The sequence below is a fragment of the Myotis lucifugus genome, unplaced genomic scaffold, assembly GCF_000147115.1.
Source record: "Myotis lucifugus unplaced genomic scaffold, Myoluc2.0 scaffold_140, whole genome shotgun sequence".
Lineage (NCBI taxonomy): Eukaryota > Metazoa > Chordata > Mammalia > Chiroptera > Vespertilionidae > Myotis > Myotis lucifugus.
Window position 1 is genome coordinate 3,525,936 of NW_005871188.1, and position 21,099 is coordinate 3,547,034.

General features: G+C 40.4%; 1 pseudogene; it reads left to right on the forward strand.

Moving 5' to 3' along the window:
• Positions 1-5,155: 5,155 nt before the first annotated feature.
• Positions 5,156-6,885, forward strand: LOC106698138 (annotated as a pseudogene).
• The last annotated feature ends 14,214 nt before the right edge of the window (positions 6,886-21,099 follow it).

Genomic DNA, 21,099 nt, shown 5'->3' on the forward strand with positions numbered 1-21,099 from the left:
TGCCTGCCTGATCATCCTTAATCATTCTGCATGCCTTCCTGATGCCCCTAACTGCTCCCCTGTCTGCCTTATAGCCCTTAACTTCCTCTGCCTGCCTGCCTGATCGCCCCTTTCCGCCTCTGCCTATGGGCCTGACTCCCCTAACTGCTCTCTCCTGCCAGCCTGATTGCCCCTAACTGCCTCTGCCTCGGCCCCACCACAGTGGCTTTGTCCAGAAGGTAGTCTGGAAGATGTTCCGTCTAATTAGCATATTACCCTCTCATTAGTAGAGATTATTTCAAAGGGAAAATATAAATGCCAACGGATATAAGAAAAAGAGGTACAATGTTCAATTTAACAATTGTATATTAGAGGCCTAGTTCTCTACTATTTGGTTCTCTTCATATATAACTCTCCCTGTGTAATTTTACCCATTTTTTCATTTTCCTTCATACATACATAGTGCCTTTTACTAAATTAGATATGTAAACTTGAGGTCAATTTCTTGTTTTTGGCCTTAGTTTATTAGTTACATAAAGTTATATTAATTTTAGAGAATTTTTAAATTGAATTATAATAAAGTCCTTAGCATAATGTTGGGCACATGTTGGATATTCTCCTGTGGGTGAGTTTGTTCCCCTCTATATTTTCAACATTTCTATATCTGTTCTTAACTACACTATCTGGGGATGGATGCAGTATATCTGTTCTTAATTACACTGTCTGGGGATGGACACAGTGGTGTACCAGTAGCTTGAATAAACTTAATAATGAAAAGTTAACTGATATAATATAGGTCCTTTGGTTAAAGGCTTGGGCTTCAAACTACAGTTACGAGTGTAAACTAAAAATGCATGGCTGACTTGTACCCATTCATGTATTTCTTCTTTTGTCAGAATACATGTATTTCCTCACATATCTAAGTGCACATTTCTTTTAAGACCAGCATATATATAATTACTATGTCTATTACAAAAAATGTTTCAGGTGACATAATATGAACTTTCTACTCTTCAACTTGAGGTTTCTATCATTTTGTCCTTATTCATGCACAGCTATGTTCTAGGCTATTGGGTCCACCACATCCTCTTCCTCAGAGGAAGATCTAAAGATTTGTTTGCATTGTCAATACAAGCGACACAATGTCCTCCGATGAGAAATGATTCTAATTCCCCAGTCCAGAATATGGAATGGGACAGGAAAATGTGGGGATTTTTCCTGATGTTTAGAGTGTCAGAGAAAACAAAGCTTCAGTAACTTTTTGCTCACAATAATATAAAGTGATATCATAACATGGCTGGTCCCTGGATTCATGATTTTACCCAGGTAGGATAGATTTATGGCTGAGGTCTGAACTATAAATTAAAGTCTGCCATGGTTAATCTGATAAATGTTCCATGGAGTTGGCATAATCTCTTGTATGTCTACATGTGCTTTAAAAAGAAGCAATATTCTCTACCATGTAGCATACGTTGGTACTGTGGAAGTCATGATTAGATTCAAAAGTCTGAGAATATTTCTAAAATGTAATCACGTGTAAAAATTGTTTTTAAAGCTTCTGTTTAGAAAGTACAGTTTAGATAAATTATTCTTTTCACAGAGTGTGTACATACTATAGAAAACAAATGCAAATTAGGCAGCAAAAATTTGGGCATGGCTGGACTCAAAAATGAAAGAAACTAATAAGTTCGCCTGCCAGCAGTGTTGCAGTTCTGACTACCAGATGATCATTTGGCACCTCAGAACATGGGAATGATTGACTCTACATGACCAACATTTCACAGATTCCAAGCTGGTGAAGGTAGAGGTGGATAATTACTTCAGCCACCCTAGGGGGAAAGAGGGAGCAGGTGTTAGGCTGCCAGCACAGCTCTAGTTTGAACTCATTTTAAATATAAACGTAGCTAGTGGAAGGAGCCAAGAAATTTGGGTCAGTTGAGATTTTTGCCATCTCAATTTGGGGGATCATAATTGAGTTTTTGCTTCTCTGACCTGATTCTTCCTAATGCATTTCCCATACTGGTGACTTTAAAATTTAACTTTTCCCTTAAGCTCTTTGTGTTTTCGTAGTGTCGCTGAGTATAGAATTCTAATGCTATTTCAGTAACTGACAAATTTGTCTTTTGAGAGATTTATTGTATCAGCTTGCCTGACAGAAGAGCTGATCACAGAAATGATAGAGTTCTTTATTCTCAATTATAGCTATGGACGAACTGGAGGAGGGAAGGCGGAGTGAAACAGTGACTACAAAGGAAACTGATTTATTAAAAAAAAGACCAAATTAAAGTAATAGAAAAAAATCTAAGTAGGAAAATGTGAACTTTTTTTCTCTTTAAAAAGAAAACTAGTAAGAAAATTAATAGTAAAATATTAATTGTGACCAATCCTGATTTATTACTCAGAATGAACTGCTGCATCTCATTAGACTTATTCTCTTACTCACTGATATTTTCCATATTGTTTCATTTTTCAAGTACATTTCTTGCTGAGGCTTGTCTTTTTAAAGGTCAAATTTAGGTCAGGAGGTATTTGTTTATTTGTTAAATTTTCTACTTAGCTATTCTTGATAGGAAAACAAATGCTGCCATCTTAAAAGTATTACATTTTTGTTTCTGTTATTGTAATCAGAAACTTTTTCTAATGACACAGCAACATTAATATGAGCACATTTCCTTTTGTAATATATTGTACCTATTTATCCTCAGAGGCTGTGGAGGAATCTAGAAGTGTTTGCCCTATAATAACTGGATGTGCCTTACAAAGTTCTTTTGTGTTTCAACAGATATTTATTTTCTCACTTTAGTTCAGGAAGTAGGTTTTCAATTATTGCAACTGATTTAAAAATGTTTCTTTCTGCACCTGCTAATTTGCCCCTTCAATGTGTCTTGCTTGTTCAGGAAAAAGAGATATTTGTCTTTGTAGAATTATGTGCAAACTTCTTTTTGAAGCTCTCATCTAAGAGACAACCACAAAAACTTTTGTCCATTATTTTATTGCTAAAAGGAAATGTTTGGTTTTATTATGGATTTTAGTCATATTTATAGGTAGTCAAAGACTGTTGAATATCAAACCTTAAAAAAATGAGGTATAATCTTTTTTTTAAACTTTATATTTTAACTGCATTCCTTTTGTATTTAAATTTGATATCATTTCCTGCTTAAACTTTTCCTAATTCTCTGATTTAAAATTAATCTTTCTCTTCTAACTCTGAGAGGTCTAAAATGCTATATTGGTCACATGAGATAATATTAATTTATGTATGAACATTATTCTTCTTGAGTTGTATAAAGTTTCCCTTAGCATTATTTTATGCATGTACCAAATCTCTCTCTCTCTCTCTCTCTCTCTCTATATATATATATATATATATATATATATATATATCTCAGTAAAAGTGATGACCAAGACAACTGTTTGACCAGTCACCATGTGGTGCTAGCATAGATGCATAGACACAGGTAAAGTCTATGAGTGAACTAAAAATGAACAAGACAAATGCTTGCCTTCACAGAGCTCACACTGTAAGAAGGTTAGGTCAAGGATGAGAATTCAAAATTGCCACCAGCACAGACCTGAGGTGCCGCATCTCAGAACAGCCAGAGATACAACCAGTAGTGGACTGGGGGTGTGACTGAAGGGCTGGCACTGATGTGAAGGCTGGGCCATTCTGGATTTCCCAGAGGAGCCAATGGCTGCCTAGGAGGAGGAGCTTGTGATGGTGACTGGCATAGAAATCAAACAATCAGAACCTAAACTGGGTGAACTATGAAGGGAGAACCTAAGGTTGGGGCTGAGATGGGTTTTAAGAGCAACAACTGTTTGGTGTAAGGTGTAAGAAAGTGGTTCAACTTTTTAATAACTGGTTTGGCAATATAGTGCATATGGCTGGCTATCAGTCCAGATATAGGGGTTATGTATTTTTGTCTGCCAAGAGCATCTCCTCCTGCTGAAAAAGGCCTTCTCCACCCCATATAAGCAATCCTATCCTATATAATCTATCTATACTAATTAAAGGGTGATATGCTAATTAGACCGGATCGACCTGCCATTATCTGAACGTCCAACTTCCTTTCGAACAAAGCCATGGTGGTGGGGCCAAGGCAGAAACAGTTAGGGGCGAGATTAGGCTGGCAGGAAGTTAGGGGCAATCAGGTCAGCAGGGGAGGGCAATTGGGGGCAACCAGGCTGGTAGGGGAGGGCAGCTGGGGGCAATCAGGCCAGCAGGGGAGCAGTTAGGTGTCAATCAGGCTGGCAGGGGAGTGGTTAGGGGAGATCAGGCTGGCAGGCAGAAGCGATTAGGGGCAACCAGGCAAGCAGGCAGGTGAGCGGTTAGGAACCAGTGGTCCTGGATTGCAAGAGGCAATCGGACATCCCCCAAGGGGTCCCATATAGGAGAAGGTGCAGGCTGGGTTGAGGGACACCCCCCATACATTAATTTAGTGCACTTGGCCTCTAGTACATTGAATAAAACTGAAATAGCCTAATTCATTTTTATACATAATTTAAAAATTTCAAATTCTAATTTATAATAAAATTTTTGTGATCATTTATGGCATACAGTTGTCAACACAGGAGGAGACAACTAGAAGAAGAAAATAATAAAATTTAAAGAGTTTCTAGGAAGTTCCAATATATGAATTTTTCAATATTTTATATTGTTAATACAGTGCCTTGCATTTTCTGGGGCTGTATTTAAGAATTTAATAGGGAATGATTTCAGAAATTTTGTCATTTCATAGTAACTTAACCATAAGTGTTTGGGTCACATACACTTTAATGTTAGTCTTGCCTTCATCACTTATAAACTTGAGAAATTTAAATAATTCTCTGAGAATACATTTTTTCTTCCAAATAATGATTTTAATATTGACAGCCATACCTTTATTATTTCACTTTGTTTTATTGTACTTTGCAGATATTGTATTTTTTAAAAAATTAAAGGTTTGTGGCAACTCTGCAAATTTATCAGCACTACTTTCTTATAGTGTTTGCTCACTCCATGCATCTGTGTCACATTTTGGTAATTCTCATAATCTTTTAAATTTTTAATTATTAATATATTTGTTTTGGTGATCTGTGATCAGTGATCTTTGATGTTACTATTATAATTGTTTTGAGGTACCGTGAATCATGCCCTTATGACAGTGAACTTAATTGATAAATGTTACATGTTCTGATGAGTCCACTAACTGACTATTTCTCCATCTCTCATCTTCACCTTGGGCTTCCCTATTTCCTGAGACACAACAATATTAAAATTTGGTCTATTAATAACCCTACTAGGAACACTAAATGTTGAAATAAAAGGAAGACTTGAATATCTATAATTTTAAATCAAAAGTTAAAAATGATTAATTTTAGTGAGGAAGGCATGTCAAAAACCAAGATAGACCAAAAGTTAGGCCTCTTCTACCAAAGTACCAAGGTGTGAACACAAAGAAAATGCTCTTGAAGGAAATCAAAAATACTACTCTGTGACCACATGAATGATAAGAAAGCAAAACAGCCTTATTGCTGATATGGAGAAAGTTTTAATAGTCTGGAGAGGAGATCAAACTTGCTGCAACATTTCCTTAAACCAAATTCTAATCCAGAGAAAGCCCTAAGTTTATGAAAGCTCAGAGAAGTGAGGAAGCTGCAGAAGAAAAAATTGAAGCTAGCAGAGGTCAGTTCATGAAGCTTAAGGAAAGAAGCCATCTTCATAACATAAAAGTACAAGGTGAAGCAGCAACTGATGTAGAAGCCGTGACACATTATTCAGAGCTACATAAGGTAATTAATGAAGGTGTCTACACTAAACAACAGATCGTCGATGTAGAGGAAACAGCCTTATATTGGAAGGAGATGCCGTCTAAGAGTTTCATAGCTAGAAACTTGATATCTGTTTACATCATGGTTCACTAAATATTTTAAGCCCACTGTTGAAACCTACTATTTGGAAAAAAAGATTAATATCAAAATATTGCTGCTCATTGATAATGCACCTGGTCACCCAAGAACTCTGATGGAGATGTACAAGGAGATTAATGTTATTTTCATGCCTGCTAACACAAAGTCCATTGTGTAGCCCATGGATTAAGGAGTAATTTTTATTTTAAAGTCTTATTATTAAAAAAATACATTTTGTAAGGCTACAGCTGCCACATGTAGTGAGTACTCTGATGGATCTGGGCAAAGTTCACTGAAAACCTTCTGGAAAGGATTCACCATTCTATATTCCATTAAAAACATTTGTGATTTATGGGAAGAGATTTTAAAAAATATATAAAAATTAATAGGAATTAGGAAGAAGTTTATTCCAAACCTCATAGATGACTTGAAGGTTCAGGAATTCAGTGGGAGAAGTAAATACAGCTGTGGTGGAAATAGCAAGAGAAATAGAATCAGAACTGGAGCCTAAATATCTAACTGAATTGCTGCAATCTCATGATAAAACTTTAATGGCTGAGGAATTGCTTCTTTTGAAGGGTTTTTTGAGATGAACTCTATTCCTGTTGAAGAGGCTGTGAAGATAGTTGAAATAACAACAATGATTTAGAATCTATATATATAAAAGCCCAGCAACTGGAATGGCGGAATGACAGAACGACTGGAATGACCAGTGGCTATGATGTACACTGCAGCAGCCAAACAGCCTGATCCAGGACCCGATTGCCCCCCCTTCCCCTGGGGCCTGCCCTGTCCCCAATAAGCCCCCAACACCCTGATCAGGGGTGAGGTTGGCCAGCCAACCACCTGTGGCCCTTCCCCCCTGCTGGCCCGGCCCGATGGGCCCCCATTGGGGCGGGCCTGCCAGACCCCACCTGTGCACAAATTCATGCACCAGGCCTCTAGTATTATATAAACTTAATTAATGAAGCAGCAGCAGAGTTTGAGAGGATTGACTTCAGAGGCTTTCTGATTTAAGATTTTGTATTTTTTCTCCCCTGCAGTATTTTAACCTAATGCTTTAAACTGGTTCGAGTCACTGGTCTTCCTCCACAGTTGTGATTTCTACTCCTCTCCTGGTTATTCTATTTTTGGCAGTTTGAGTTAAACCACTTTTCTTGCCAGTCCAGTATTATCTATGCTCAACACATACCGACCACACTCAAAATTATTTAAGTGTGGACTGCTCAGTAGTGATGAGCAATTAGAACATATCTTTTCCTTCTCAAATTCAATATCTACATTCCTGGACTCAGTACTCAGCTAGTCACTTTCAAATGACCTAACCACAATTCATTCACAGAATTTTGATAAAAATGGCTGGTCTAGAAATTGTCACTTAAGTAATGATGGTAAGAACTGGAAATTGCCTTTTACATCAAAATAAACATTCTCTTTTCAAGTATCAGCTGCTCTAAGGAAACAGCAAATTTTATCTTACTCTAATAAAAAATTGGGATTAAGTCACCCAAGGGAAAATGAAAGGATTACAGTTTTTGGTGTGTGTGTGTGTGTTTTAAGTACAATGTGAATAAAATATTAAAAATATAGTAAGGAACTCCTTGTTACTGAAAATATGAAGCAAGAGATGAACAACACGTCTTTCTTCGCAGTCTCCACTACATGGGGGTGTTGGGGTCCACCCCCAGCAGGTCCAGAGGTTCCCAAAGGTGTGGACGGAGTTGGCGAAGAAGGAATGACACGGAGACAGCATTCAGTTGATCAGCATAGCCAGGTTCTCTCTTTTTCTCCTTTATTGTCCTGTTACAACTGTATTTATAAGCATGACATAATGGTATGTTTTGGGTCCTCCCTTGGCCTTCAACAGTTCCTGGTTTCATGTCCATAGTTTCTTATCTGACCTTTGCCAAAAATCCTGTCTCTATCTAGTTCTGTCAATTTTAATCTTGTCTAGGTTAATCTCTGTGTTCCATTATAAGGGCTATTCCAAGGTCACTATTCTACAGCTCTACTGATAAGCTACAAGGAAGTGACTGAAGGAGATTATCCTACCCAGTAAAGGTTATGTCCTCCTTGCCTTCCCTGGGACTGCCCTGTGTCAGTGGGTCTCCAGGGGTGTAGGCTTTGGTGCTTTCCCTGGTGGGAAGACCCCTGGGGATGTGGGCCCAACAAGTCCCAAATTTATTGCCAACAGTCTTAGTCCAAGTTCTTCATAAGTAGTACATGGTGTACATGGTATTTCTGTAACACTAGGGGGTTTTACTGATTCATTCCCCTCCCCAGTCCTGTCAATCCCCAACTCCAGGGAAACATCCCCACCTGGGAAAACCTTTCTCGGGGAGGTGGCCCTGGGTAAAACACATAGTGCTAAAAAAGTGGGAGCAAACATATTAAGAAAAACGTGCCCTATACGCCAGGTCCCTTGAAACATATGCTGTGCAGATGTTTCTTCCCTGTGTTATGCCCAGATTTCAGGATCCCCAAGAAACCACATCAGGGAGCCAGCCAGTCCGATGCAAAAGCATAAGAGTCTTTATTCGAGCTAGCTCGGCTCCCCCACCTTGCCGACGCAGCGACAGGAAGCAGAGAGAGATAACTCTGTGTGGAGACGGGTTATATAGGGGGAGTTGGAGGAAGGGGAGGAGAAAGGACTGTGCTCTGCCGATTGGCCAGGCACAAGTCTGTGTCTTGTTCCTGGGTGTGGCTAGCAGAGGCTTAGACTTCCAGGAAGAAGCTCCTTGCCAAGCACGTGGCCAAGGTAAGATGGAGCCCTTACCCTGGGGCAAGGTGGAGGGTGTAGCCCTTACCCTGGGGCAAGGTGGAGGGCCTAGCCCTCGCCCTTTCACCCTGCAGTGACTGTGTCAAGCAGCAAGGATGGACCAGCTTCCGGCAAATTCCCCCATTTTTATTTTTTAAATGATAGCGCATGTAAATCAGCGGCCACCTCTCGGATTGGGTTGTTTAAGACTAGGAAGAAGACTGGCAAGCAATGACAGTGAGCATAGCTATAAACATAGTGGATGGAGTGCACATGGAGTCTTGTTCCTATAGAAGGTTGCTGGCCTCTTCAGTCAAGGATTTCAGTTGTGCCCAAGTCAGTGGTTTGGTTGTCCTCATTGATCTGGCTAGTGGGTGGCGTTGCTGGTGACGGGCTTCCCAAAGCGTCAGCGCGTTGACCGGCTGGATCAATGGGGCCATCAGGGCCATGCTTGATGGTGGTGTCGGCATCCGAGGAGGAGTCAGTTATGCCCTCTGGGTCGGCTGATATGGATGATACCGTTCGACTGTGTCAAGCAGCAAGGATGGACCGGCTTCCGGCATGGGGGTAAGTTTTAGAGAATGTATTGAGGGAATTAATGCTAAGAGCAGGCTATTAGAATAACTTACAATTAAGATGCACTCAATGCCAACATTCTTCAATCCTAGTTGACTTTTTTTTATAGGACACAAAGAAAGATACTTTTTCTAAGAAAAAAAACATATGGGCCTCAATTATAATGTGGAGAGATTTAATAAACAATAGTCACATATGAACATAATGGTGGACTATAAGAAGGTATGTATGAAACTCCTAAACCAAAGATAGGCAATGACTCTGACAAATCTCAGAGGGAAGGAGGGGTGGAGTGGGAAGAGATCAACAAAGTAATTTATATGCACATATGCATAACTCATGGACACAGACAATAGTGCAGTGAATGCCCGGGTGGGGGCACAGCAAGGGGGAGGAAATCAATGGGGGAAAGAAGGGGACATCTGAAATGCTTTCAACAATAAAGATTAAAAAAGTAGATAGGCAATGATTGCAACCATTTCTTTTTTAGGTTGTGTTAATAAAAATTCCAGAAGATCTTTCTGAGAAATTAAAAGAGAGTTTAATTAGATATGGTTTGCAAATCAGGGGGAAAAAAGCTCTTGGCATGAACCAAAAGCATGCACACAGGTGGGGAAATAGAGTGGGCTTTTAAAGGAAAACTTTGCAAGGAGCCGATTAGTAAAGAGATAGGTTGTTAGAGGAGACCAGATCACAAACATACTCTATTTACTTTCTGACTGAAGGGGGCAACAGGACCTTCAATATTCAGCTGACTTAGTGGTCAGCAAGTGGGTTGTGAGATAAGAATGACTTATATATGATTAATCCTAGTTTTTATCCAGGCTTGCAACACAAAGACCTTGTGATCAAAAGTTACAGTACAAAGAGTGTTATTTATCAATAGCACAAGGAGTATGGCTTATCAAACAGCTTGCACAGCACCGGAGGCTGTCTGCCCTGAAGGCAGTTTAAGAACCCAAAAGAGCAGTCATGCCTTGTAAGCAGCTTTAGAGTCCAAACTACAAAATATCCAAATATTGGGCCATAAATTATGATATTGAAGATCTTATAAGTCTTTAGTTGGAATAACGAAGACTAACACTTAGAAGCAAATTTTATATTTATTATGATTATATCTGTGTATTTTCTAATGGGTGAGTTTTGATACTTAGCTTTGACCGCCTACTGTGATTAATGAAAGAAAGCAAGATATGGCACTTGACAAGCTCCAACCTTACAAATAATTCCAGAAAATACACCTTGTAGGAACACATACATACTTTGTAAACCATTTGCTACTAATAATATTACTAACTTAGAAGAGTCACAATCCACATCTAAACAACTTATACATAAGTCACTGGTGGATATTTTTGTGAAATATGTTTTAAAGTTTAAATATTTCTATAATCCTTACATATAAAATCATAGGTATTATTATTTTATAAGGTAGAAACCTGATATCTCTTAGAAACTGAACTAGCACAGCATTGTAACTTAAAACATTATACTCTGGAAGATGCCAAAATTTGGAAATAGCACTGCCATTGTCTAGGTTAATCTCTGTGGCACTGCTTCTGAGAAGGCTCTGGGTGATAGGAAAGGTGGAGAGGGGACTGGTTAGGGAGGGGAATGTTGAGTTATTCTGATCAGCTTAGGATCTGGTGATTTCACTTATACAGCACTGTTCAAGAAAATGTTGATTTCCATCAAGATGACAGTGTAGGTCAGTGGTCAGCAAACTCATTAGTCAACAGAGCCAAATATCAATAGTACAACGATTGAAATTTCTTTTGAGAGCCAAATTTTTTAAACTTAAACTATATAGATAGGTACATTGTTAACTTAATTAGGGTACTTCTAAGGCTTAGGAAAAGCCACACTCAAGGGGCCAAAGAGCCGCATGTGGCTCGTGAGCCGCAGTTTGCCGACCACAGGTGTAGGTAAATGTGTTATTTGCCTCTTCCCACAACCACATCGAAATTACAGCTAAACTTAGCATAATCATCTTTCAGAATGGCCTGAAATCTGGCTAACTGGAAGTCCTACAACTAGGGAATTAAAGAAGAATCCATGGAGACTGGTAGGAGGGGTGGAGATGTGGGGCAGAATCTCAGAACTGGCTGGCCCCACACACACCCGTGGCAGTTTAAAATCAGGAGGGGTATCTTGGCTGTGGAAGCTTTATCTGAAGAGCCAGGGGTCCCAGCCCCACTCCAGATTCCCCAGCCCAGAGTAGCAGTGCCTGGAAGAGAAGTACCCAGATCTTTGGGTTCTAAAAATATTCAGGAATTATGGCTGAGTGACATGGAATCTGCTGGAGTCCCAGTCCCTCACATGAACTTACTCAGATTCCCTGCCTCTGAACTCCAGCACTGGCGCAGCAACTTGAAAGGAACCAGAGACGTTCAGGAAGGAACTAGCTTGTCTGGAATCAGGGGGAGAGCTGGAGAGGCAGTTTTCTCCCAGACAGATGTGCTGGCAGAGGCCATTGTTTCTTAACCGAACCCTCCTGAAACAAAGCCAATAGGCAGGCACCATATCTGAATCTTCATCAACCTTGCTGATACTTCTTTCCCCACCCAGGTATACCCTGAGACCTGACCCTCTCCCCGCTACTTGCAGGCTCATCCAAGCCATTTTCAGTGGCTTTTCCATACAACTGGCCTCTCTTGCCTCATGAATCAGACTTTCCTCAAATCTCTCAAACAAACAGATGCTGCCCTCAGTGTGCTCTGTACCTCTCAATAAGTGTCCCCAGGACTGTTATTACTGGTAACCCACCTTGGTTTGGCCTCTCTTGGGAACCTCCAAGCCCAACATAAGTAGCAGCCATCTGCAGAGTGCTCTGTAGCTTGTGCTGGGTGGGCCCAGGCAGGGCACGGCATTACCTGACTTTGTATCTTCTGAGAAACCCCAGAGTCAGTGCACTTGTGGTCAGCTTCAGACCACGCCAGATTGCAACTCTACCACCTCCAGGAACAACACATTTAAGGGGAAGACTTGGTGAGCACCAAAGCCCCACTGAAGCAAATCCTGCTCAATAGGGTTGGCTCCTGTCAAGTAGCTCTTCTGCTATTGTCTCTTGTCTTTGCAACCAGGGGGTCAATCCCTCCCTATGATGCCAACATCAATAAAGGTTCAACTACAATAGAACAGTGCACACAGCTCACACATGGGTACACCTGGAGTGCTCAGTTCAGGTGACTGGGGAGGTTGAGCCATTGGTCCCTACAGGACACTTATTACACAAGGCAACTTTATTAAGTCCAACAGACATAGCAGATCTACCTAATATATAGAAACAAACACAGAGAAGCAGCCAAAATGCAGAGACAAAGAAACATGTTACAAATAAAATAATAACAATAAAAATAAAAACACAGAAGAAATCTTCAGAAAAATAACTAAGTGAAACAGAAACAAGAAAACTACCAGATACAGAGTTCAAAACCATAGTCACAAGGATGCTCATGGAACTGAATAAGCATTTCAAGGAACTTAATGCAAACTTCGTGGAACTTAGTGAAGCATTAACAACATAAAAAAGAACCAGTCAGAAATTAAGGATTCACTAACTGAAATGAAGAATAATTTACTGAGAATTAACAGTAGAGTAGAGGATGCTGAGAATCAAATCAATGATTTGGAATATAAGGAAGCAAAAACACCCAATTGCACAGCAAAAAGAAATAAAAATGAAAATATGAAGATAGTGTAAGGAGTCTCTGGAACAACTTCAAGTGTATCAACATCTGCATCATGGGGATTCTCGATGGAGGAGAGAGAGCAAGAAATTGAAAACCTATTTATAAAAATAATGACAGAAAACTTCCCTTAGCTGATGAAAGAAATAGCCATGCAAGTCCAGGAAGCACAGATATCCCAAATAAGATTAACTCAAAGAGGCCCACACCAAGACAAGTCATAATTAAAATGACAAAGGTTAAATTAAAAGAAAAATCTTAAAAGAAGCAAGAGAAAAGCAGTTAGTTACCTACAAGGGAGTGCCCATATGACTGGCAGCTGATTTTTCTACAGAAACTTTGCATGCCAGAAGAAAGTGGCAAGAAATATTCAAAGTGATGAAAAGCAAGGACCTACAACCAAAATTACCCAGCAAAGCTATTATTTAGAATTGAAGGTCACATAAAGAGCTTCCAAGCAAAAAAAAAAAAAAGTTAAAGGATTTCATCACTACCAAACCAGTATTACATGAACTATTAAAGGGTTTTCTTTAAGAAGAAAAATTGATAAAAAAATATGAACAATAAAATGGCAATAAATCCATACCTATCAATAATTGAACATAAAAATCAAAATTAACAAACCAGCAGAACAGAAATAGATTCATAGATACAGAATACATTTTTGTGGTTACCAGATTAGAAGGGGGTGGGGGAAATGGTGAAAAAGAGGTAGGGATTTAGAAGTACAAATTAGTAGTTATAGTGTAATTATAGGAGTGGAAAGCACAGAATAGGGAATGTAATCAATAATATTCTAATAACTATGAATGGTTTCAGATGGGTATGAGATTTTTCATGATGATCACCTAATTCTATATAATAATAGAGAAACATGGTAATTAACCGTAGCTCCGACACGCTTCCCATTGGATAATCATTGAGATATGCAAATTAACGGCCAACCAAGATGGCGGCCAACAGCCAGGCAGCTTGAAGCGAACAGCAGACTTGCTTGCTTCAGTGATGGAGAAAGCCAACCTTCCCCACCTGCCGCTGCCAGCCTCTGAGCTTTCAGTTTAAGAAACATTGTTGCAATTATAGAAGCTAAAAAAAAAAACCAGAAACCTGCTTTCAGCCAGCCGGGCCTCAGAGCTGGAGTTGAAACAGTGTTTTGATTATAGAACCCAAACAAACCAGATACCTGCTTTCAGCAACCGAGGTCTCAGAGCTGGAGCCGAGCCGCAGAGAGAAAGCCGGCTCTCAGTTCCAGTGACAGCCATAGAAGGTAAATAAATCCAAGAATAAAAAAAAAAAGAAAAAAGGAGAGGGTTGGAGCTTCAGTCACCCGCCAGCCTGAAAACAGGCCTCAGCCCCTCACCCAGACTGGCCAGGCACCCCAGTGGGGACCCCCACCCTGAAGGGGGTATGAGCAGCGGCAAACAGCCATCATCCCCTGCTATCTGCGACCCCAGGTGGCGGGCGTTCCGTGTGCAACCCGACCCGGGGCGGCTGGGCAGGGCAGCAGCGATCCACCGGCCTGCCAAATGGTTATTACTGGCCTAGATATCAAGATGTTCAGCAGGGCTGCATTCCTTCTGGAGGAACTAGGCAAGAATATATAATTTTGCTTTTTCCAGGTGCTAGAGATCTTCTAAATTCCTTTGTTCACAAACCCTTGCTCATCTTCAGAGCCAGAAGAACAGCATAGTGTCTTCAAACTCTCTGACCTTCCTGTCTCACTTTTTCTCTTAAAAAGACTGTTATTATTACACTAGAGGCCCGGTGCACAAAAATTTGTGCACTCGGGGGGGAGGAGGGGGCGGGTCCCCCAGCCCAGCCTGTGCCCTCTCGCAGTCTGGGACCCCTCGGGAGATAATGACCTGCTGGCTTAGGCCTGCTCCCGGGTGCCAGAGGGCAGGCCCAATCCCTAGGTGCAGTCCCTGGTCAGGCTCAGAGCAGGGCCGATTGGGGAGTTGGGGCGCCGCCCCGTCATGCACAGAGCAGGGCGGATCGGGAGGTTGCAATGCCACCCTCAGTCACGCTCAGGGTAGGGCTGATTGGGGGGTTGGGGCACCGCCCCCTGTCACACTCAAGGCAGGGTCGATGGGGAGGTGGGGGTGCTGCCCCCTGTCACTCACAGAGCAGGGCCCATCAGGAGGTTGGGGCGCTGGCCCCTGTCACTCACAGAGCAGGGCGGATCAGGGGTTTGGGGCGCTGCACCCTGTCACATTCAGGGCAGGGCCAATGGGGAGGTTATGGCTCTACCCTGTCACACACAGAGCAAGGCCCTTGGAGGGGGGTTGGGGCGCCACCCTCTATCACCCACAGAGCAGGGCCGATCAGGGGGTTGGGGCGCCGCCACAGTCACACTCAGGGCAGGGCCGATGGGGAGGTTATGGCTCTACCCTGTCACATGCAGAGCAGAGCCCGTGGGTGGTGGGGTTGGGGCACCGCACCCTGTCACACACAGAGCCGCAGGACGATCAGGGGATTGGGGAGCTCCCCCCTATCAGGCACAGAGCAGGGCTGATCAGGGGGTTGGGGCACCTTCCCCTGTCATGAACAGAGCAGGGCAGATAGGGAGGTTGTGGCCCCGCCCCCTGTTACACACAGAGCCGCAGGGCGATCAGGGGGTTTGGGCCCTGCCCCCTGTCACGCTGATCCAGTGCCAGGAGGCCTCGCAGCTCTGCTGGTCTCAGTGCTGGGAGGCATATTACCCTTTTACTATATAGAATAGAGGCCTGGGGGCCAGCTGGTTTGCCCTGAAGGGTGTCCTGGATCAGGGTGGGGGTCCTCACTGGGGTGCCTGGCCAGCCTGGGTGAGGGGATGATGGCTGTTTGCAGCTGGTCACACACCCTTCAGGGTGGGGGTCCCCACTGGGGTGCCTGGCCAGTCTGGGTGAGGGGCTGAAGGCTGCTTTCAGGCTGGTGGTTGTTGACAGAAGCTCCCAACCGCTCCTTTTCTTTTCTCTTTTTTTTATTTCATTCTGGGCCAGCTTTAGCTCTGGCTCTAGCTCTGAGGCTTCCGCTACTGAGCGTTCTATAATCAAAACAATGTATAACTCTAGCTCTGAGATCCTGGCCTTCTGTTTAGCTTCTATATTTGTTAGAATGTTTTAAACTGCCGGCTCAGAGGCCAGCAAGGCAGGCGGGGGAACCGTTGCAGTCTGCAGTCACTGAAGCAAGCAAGCCTCATGTTCGCTTCCAGCTGCTTGGCTGACAGCCGCCATCTTGGCTGACAGTTAATTTGCATATACTCACTGATTAGCCAATGAAAAGGGTAGCGGTCGTACACCAATTACCATGTTTCTCTTTTATTAGTGTAGATTGAGCCAATCTAAGATAATTTATTCACCTCACGGTCAGCTGATTAGCACACACAATTCTATCTTCCACTTAAGAATCCCTTGCCATGTAACATAATAAAATGTTCCAAGGTCCCAGATATTAGCATGTGGATTTCTTTGGTGGCCATTATTTTGCTTGACATAGATGGATTTGTCCAATCTTCTGGTACCCATCAGAAATAGATTGTCAAAATAATATAGTCACTTTCAGATATGGTCCTCAAATATAATGCTAAAGAATATCCTCCCAGAAAAATTTAAAGCAATAAATTTTGTTGTCAATTAGTATGAATATATAAAGGGTCAGATAGATGTATAGTATATATATGTGGACAGTGGCTAATAATTTTGCCATATGGTCATGGATTTAAATATTACAAGATTAAAGGATTAGTAATAAATTAATCAGAGGAAGGGATATGTAGATGAATCTTTCAAAATTGGCAGAGAATAACAATTTATGTATCTAAATTAAATAATAAATTATTGTATCTATGCAAAATGTGTCATCAATAATTACGCAATTTTATTTTTAGAGACAAAATATATGAAATAATAGCACACAAAGCATCAGGCAGTGAAAAATGGTCATTCTAGAGAGACAGGAAAGCAAAAGTTCTACTACTGCTCCATCCTACAACATAGAGAAAATATCATGGCCAACACACAGGTAGAGCTTCGTGAGGTTCTGAAGTTGTAGAGACAGAGTTGGGAGCCCAAGACATCCAAGAAACAAAGAACTGGGAAGGCAGAGCAAAAATAAGAGAGTTACCCAGAGTGTTGCCTAGGGATCTGAGAGAGTCCCACTTAAATATTCAGTTGAGTACTAGTAAAGGAATACATATGACAAATAATCAAGGCTAGGGAAAATATGAAACCCTGGAAAGACTAGAGGAAACAGTGCCTGATCCAATATAATCAACCTGATAACAGTTACAAGAACAGTTTCCCCACTGCAAAATAGAATTATTTCAGCATTGCTAGTCTCCACTGTACATAGGATGGGCATTTAGCAGTGCACTAAATCAATCAACCTTGTTGAGAAGTACAGTAATCCATGTTGTTGAGTTCATGAATAAGTCTCCCCTCTCTGTTGCCATGGTCACTTCGCATTAAAAATGCCTGTATCTAATAGCCAGGGGGAAAACCTCATAAACCAGTGGACATTGATTAAAACACTAGAATTGTCTTGTCTAAATAGAGGGAAAGAAATAATTTAACCATAGAACCGTAGAATAAATCTAGCTTTGATCCCACCCACAGAGTTTAAAGGTTAGACCAAAAGGATCAACATGTTTCCAGGTACCTGATTATTTCTTTAAGGAAAAATATCTGGTAGAACAGGGTGAAATTTTTAAAGAGTTAAAACGAATGAAATAAAATCTCAACTATTTTTTCACATGTGGTATTGCTATCATCACAGCTTTAAAAATAATAATCAATTGCTTTTATATATAAACCTGAAATATACCCACTAGAAGATATAATAGGAAAAGTCCATATACAATAATGTCTAAATCTAATACTGACAAGGAAAATATATTCTTTCAGTAGATTATGTTAAGATAGTCTCAAAAGTAAATTTAACAAGTGGAAAAATACTCTATGCTAATGACTACAGTATCATAAAAAATATCAGTTCTCTAAATTGTAAGATAAAAATATAAGGCAATCCAATTTAAATACCAAAAAAATATTTTGGCTTTAATTTTTTTCTATAAAAGATAGGTTGATTCTAAAGTACAAATGAAAAAGTAACAGGAAGAAGAGCTAAGAGTCCCCTGGGGAGCAGAGGGACAACAGCAGTAGAAGGAATATAATCCTATGAACCATTAAAGTCTACTACACGGCTTTTATATTCAAGACCGTTTTACAGCATTTAAAGAAATATAGAGATCAAGAAAGCAAGCTACAATGGACTAAGAAAAACCTAGAATTAGACCTAACTGTGTATAAAATTTAGTCTATGATAAAAATGTTAAACCAATGGTGGGGACTTGAGCAATTACTAAGTAAATGATGAACATTTAAAGTAAATGAAATGAGAGAAACTGAAAAAAAAACTATTTGGAAAATAAAAAATAAAATTGGATCAATACCACAGACCATCACTTGCTTTAAAAGGCAAATATTTTTCAATTATAAAGAATTTAAAAAATAAAAAAAAAGGAATTTAAAAAATGGTAGCCCCAAAAGAATATAGATAATTTGACTTTTAACCTAGAAACACAGAAATCAAAGTATGAATATAAATCTAGGAACAATAAATGAAAGGTTCATAGAGTCCACTTTGTGAAATCAAAACACTCTCTTTGGAAACATAAAATCATAATCATAGTCAACAAGACAAACATCAAGTTCCAAAATGGTGGAGGAGTAAGTGGAAGCTACACTGACATTTTCCCAGGATTAAACTGGAATTACAACTAAAATATAGAAAAAAATTATAGTGAGTAATCAACTGAAGACTAGCTGGAGAGAAACTGTAAACCAAGCATGGAAAGTGGAGACCTCATAGAGCCTGGTAGGACAGAGGTGCAGAAGAGCTTGCTGGGATCCATAGGCAGCAGCTGAATTTCTGGAGGGATATTTCAGCTGTGGGTGGTTCCCACTGAGAGCTGTGGGGTCTAAACCCAAGCTGGGATGGCCATCCCAGAGGACCTGAATGGAGAAAGGTGCCCAGAAAACATCTGACTGTGAAAAGAAGAAGGGTTGTTGTCTGGAGCCATCTCCCACCCCCATTTCTAGTTTGATGTCCAATTATTCAACAGTAATATAAAACTTATTTGAATGCCACTTTCAAATTACATTAGATAACCTATCAGTTCCATTTTTTCCTTGGAGACTTTTCACCTATAGTTGTCCCCCTTTGAGAAATAATCTGTAATATTTACTTGCTAAGTCTTCTGCACCAATATACTTACGGAATATATTTTTTCTACTCTTATTAGAAGGTCTACTCAATGGATTTTGGGTCTTCCTCTTCCTTTGGTCTACTCCCTTGTTTTAGTGGAGTAAAACCTCCTGGAGTTTTCTGAAAAGAGTATATTTGAAGCTTTGCATGTCTGAAAATGAATGCCTTTATTATTTAACTGTAATTTATAGCTTGGCTAGTACAAAATTTTGGAGTGAAGCATAAAAAGCCAATTGGAATTTCTGTGACTATTAGCAGGATTTGTTGAGTGGTGGTCCTCACTGTGGGGTAAGTGAGAAATTGCTTGTTTCAATTTAAAGACCATTTTTTATTCACAGTTATAGAAATTTTCATTCGTGCCGTTTAAATTTTTTTTAGAAAAAAATGAGAAGAGTCTTTAAATCTCCAGTGAAGGAAAACGTGTAGGTATCATAATATTTTTTTAAGTAGTTGGAAGAGAACTAATAGCAATCACTCTTTATAGATTGTTTCAATCAATTTTCATAATATATCCCCTCCCCATTTCAAACTGCTTTTTGTTTCCCTGATTTGGAAGCCAGCTAAAATCTTCCCCAGAAGTCATTCTTAAACTTTACCATGTATCACAATATGCAAGAGGGCTTGTTAAAACACTTTGCTTGTACACATTTTTAGAGTTTGTGATTCCTTGGGGGTGGTGTTGCTTGAAATTTGCTAACACCTTGCCTGGTGATGTTGTTGGTCCAAGAAGCAACCACTATGATACAAAAAGGCTTGGAAACATTACAAATTCTTTCATTCCAATATGTATAAACTATCTTTGAACATCATTCTCATTATAATTAAATAAAATAGCAAAATTTGACAATCTCATGTAATCCCAATTAGAGGGATTACATGTAATCATTATCTATATTTTTAGGGCTCTTCAGAAGAAATTTGACCAATTGTCTCTCAGAGTACCCTGATTAGGAGTAACTTTATCATGGAAAAAGGGCTTTAGCAGCGTGAATACACTATGAGCTGTAGAACCAGGGATATAGGATTCCTTGTTTGTGGGCTTAAGGTAAGTAAGCCCCATTTGCTTAAGTTCTATCATCTCCTCTGGAAATATCAATAGCTCTTATTTTTTATATTATTTTTAAAAATTCATCAGATAATAAATGAAAACCATTTATTGAGAGCTTGGCCCACAGTGAGCTCTGAGGGTATTGTGTGTGTACCAAGAGCCTTATCATCTCCAATGAACTGCTGCCATGACTAACAAAAGGACCTGGGATTCAGGGGCTGACTCAGCTCTAATGCAACCTTCAGCAAGTGTAATATCTGCATTTGAGCAAATATGAATATCACCATCCTTCTGGCTTCTGGGACACAAGAAATAACATCCTTTGTCTCTGTCTCAGAGAACTTGTGTCTTCTGCCAGCAGTAATGAATGTGTGGCAGCTAAATATTTAGTTTGTAAGTAGAGTAAAACCCAAAATGTCCCCATGTTTTAACTGTTTCTTTTTTTTAATACTCACTTGACAATATTTTTTCCATTGATTTATTTTATTTTATTTATTTTATTTTATTTTATTTTATTTTATTTTATTTTATTTATTTTATTTTATTTTATTTTATTTTATTTTATTTTATTTTATTTTATTTTATACTAGAGGCCCGGTGCACAAAAATTTGTGCACTCGGGGGGGGGTCCCCCAGCCCAGCCTGTGCCCTCTCGCAGTCTGGGACCCCTCGGGAGATAACGACCTGCTGGCTTAGGCCTGCTCCCAGGTGGCAGAGGGCAGGCCCAATCCCTAAGTGCAGCCCCTGGTCGGGCTCAGAGCAGGGCTGATTGGGGAGTTGAGGCGCCGCCCCCTGTCATGCACAGAGCAGGGCAGATCGGAGGTTGCGATGCCACCCTCAGTCACGCTAAGGGTAGGGCCGATTGGGGGTGGGGCACCGCCCCCTTGTCACACTCAAGGCAGGGTCCATGGGGGAGG